The sequence below is a fragment of the Felis catus genome, chromosome D4, assembly GCF_018350175.1.
Source record: "Felis catus isolate Fca126 chromosome D4, F.catus_Fca126_mat1.0, whole genome shotgun sequence".
NCBI classification, from domain to species: Eukaryota; Metazoa; Chordata; class Mammalia; order Carnivora; family Felidae; genus Felis; species Felis catus.
In genome coordinates, this window is record NC_058380.1 from 55,457,639 (window position 1) to 55,460,636 (window position 2,998).

Below are 2,998 nucleotides of genomic sequence, written 5' to 3' on the forward strand. Positions count from 1 at the left end.
AGGTCATGATCTTACAGTTCATGAGTTCAAGCCCTGCATCCGGTTTGCTGCTGTCAGTGCAGAGCCCACTTCAGATCCTCTGTCCCCCTCTCTATCCCTCCCTTGCTCACACTCTCTCTCAAAACTAAACATTAAAAAAAGTTGAAAAAAAAAAAAAAAAAAAAGAGCACCTGAGTGGCTCAGTCGGTTGAGTGACCGACTCTTAATTTTGGCTCAGGTCATGATCTCACAGTTTGTGGGTTCAAGCCCCATGTTGGGCTCTGTGCTGACAGTGTGGAGCCTGCTTGGGATTCTCTCCCTCTCTCTCTGCCCCTCCCCACTCTCACACTCTCTCTCTCAAAATAAATAAATGAACATTAAAAAGAGAGAGAGAGAGAAAGATACAGAGAGTAATTCCAGGTTGTGTTTGAGCTCCTGAAGTCCAACTGCCCTCGAATGTCCCAAAGTTACATGGGGTAACTCGACATCCTGCCAATAAATTTTCTATTTTAACAATCTCTTTGGAATTTGCTTTCTGGTGCTTTCAACTAAGAGTCCTGAATACCAGTCCTGAAGAAGGGCTTCTCAGAGAAGGTAAACTTTACGGTCTGTCTTAAAGGATTAGTAGAAATTGGTGACTAAACAGACAATGTGTGGGAGAATTCTTCCAGCTCTGTGAGGCTGAAGGATGTTTGTGGGTCACAGAGACCCATTTGTTCCCCTGCAGTAGGACTGACCATGTCCTGAGAAAGTGGGCGACAGAGGAGTGTTCCTTCCCTGTTCACAGGCAGAGTTATCCTGTGGATGTGCAAATCTATGTGGGTGGGCCTTGTGCACAGGCCCCAGTCACCACCCTGAACATCTGCCCAGCAGCCTGTGCCTTACGGCCTCTCTTCTCCACCCTTAAATAAAACAATGGCTATTGACACTGTAAATGCTGTAAATTCCGGTGCTGACAGAGCTTCAGTGGCTGAGAGCAACTATGGGAATTTCACTGTAGATATGTGTGCTCAGCATACATTCATTTATTCTCCAAATATTTATTGAGCACCCATTATAAATAGATGTGCTTGAAATATGTTGTTAACAAGACAAAGAAACTCCTTAACCCAAGGAACTTAGAGAGTCTAGGGTTAAAGGTACATATTAATCAAATAATCCCACAAATAAATCATCATGGTTTATCACGCTACTTATCATTAAGAAAAGTTATGGCAAACTGGGAAACGGTATCGCATGGGGGTTTGATATGTTCTGACAGTAGATGAGGTTTCTCCATGGAGACATTTGACTTAAGTTCAAGGGATGTTCAGTTACCTAGAAAGCGGGTGGGATAGGGACGGGGAGAGATGGTAAGGAGCTGTCCAAATGGAGGAACAGCATGTGCAAAGACAGGCAAGGAGAGGGCCTGCTCAAGGCAGGAGAGGGCACAGAGCATCTGGAAGACCACAGCAGCCAGCAAACAGGAGAGTGGCCCAGGATGACAGGGAGCGCGCACAGGGTAGGGCCTTTGGCCTTTATCCTAAGGGGACTGACATGGTAAAATCTGTACTTTATGACCACTCAAGCTACTCTGCAGAGGGCCAGAGGGGAAGTAGAGACCAATGAGGGAGAAAGAGAGAGAGGAAGAGAGAATATGAGAGGGAGTGAGAAAGCCCACATTGTCAGGAGGCAGTATAGTGGAGATTAAGAGCGTGGGCTCTAAATCAAACCATCTAGCTTTGTATCCTGGCCTTGCCACTTATGACCTTGAGAAATTACGTGAGCTCTCTGCTTCCTCACCTCTAACATGGGGAGAGTATCTGTCTGCCTCTTAGAATGTGTGAGGATTAAATGACTAATACACCCAAAGAACTCAGAACAGCACCTGGTGCACGGGAACTTCTCATTACATGTTTTGGCCCAAGGCCACAGGGCTACCATATAAAAACAAATACTGAACTGCTGATTAAAGTGCGAGGTGGGCTGGGCAAGGCGGAGCCTCATCCACTTATGCCCCACTGCCACTGCCTTGTGCTAGGCCCCGCCTGCGCAGTCCTAAATTCCTGGGGCTTCTGGGACTCCCTCTCTGCCAAATAAGGTCAGCCTCAGAGTGGCCTGTGGGAATCCTGTCTCCTGGGCACTGTGGGAAAATCTGGGGTGATGGCAGCCGAGCCAGTTAAGAGTTCTAGCATACAGAGCCACTCTCAACCTTATTAAACATAAATTATAGCTAGAACCGCAGAAGGCTTTTGCTTCTCATACTTCATCAAAAAAACTTGGAACATTGTTTTACTTACTGATGATGTGTACGTACATTAACTACTTTTTAAAAAACATAACAACATAGGGGGAAAAGGCCACAAAAAAAAACAGGAACAGCCTTGAGGGAAACACTGACCTCAGAAGGGTACAATGAAACAGAAATGCCTTTGAAAGAACTCCTGAGAAGTTTACAGTTGCCTTCACTACCTGCCTCACTGTGACTCTTCTCTTTGCCCCCACTAAGCCATACTTATGGCCTGGTTTCAAGCAGAGATTCAGTCAATACCAGCCTTAACCTACTAGAGATTTACCTGAGGACAAGGAAGTCTAAGCATCAATACAAGCCCCACCCAGAAATGGGCTTCTGAGATCTCAAGGCCCAAGACTGGGCAGGGTCACTGGGAGGTGAGGTCAGGGTCTGTGAACCAACAATCCGGCCAGCTGTGCCAGAATTAGGTTACAATGAGGGATGTTTAGACTACCCCACGTTGCCAAACACCTGTTCTGAGCTACTCCCGACATTCCTGACTAGATGTAACCTCCTGGTGGTTCTAGGTTACATCTATAGGTTATAGAATCACAAGGGCAAAGAGGCCTCATGTATCTGAAGATGGGGCCTATAAACCCAAATAGGAGGTCTCTCCAGCCCAAAGAAAGCACCCAAAGCTCAAAAGAGCTGGGAAGACTTGGGAGGGGAGGCCGTCTCCAGACAAGGTGGGCTGCAGGACAGCACAGCCATACAGAGACAGAATGAGAAAACAGACAGGAGCTCTAC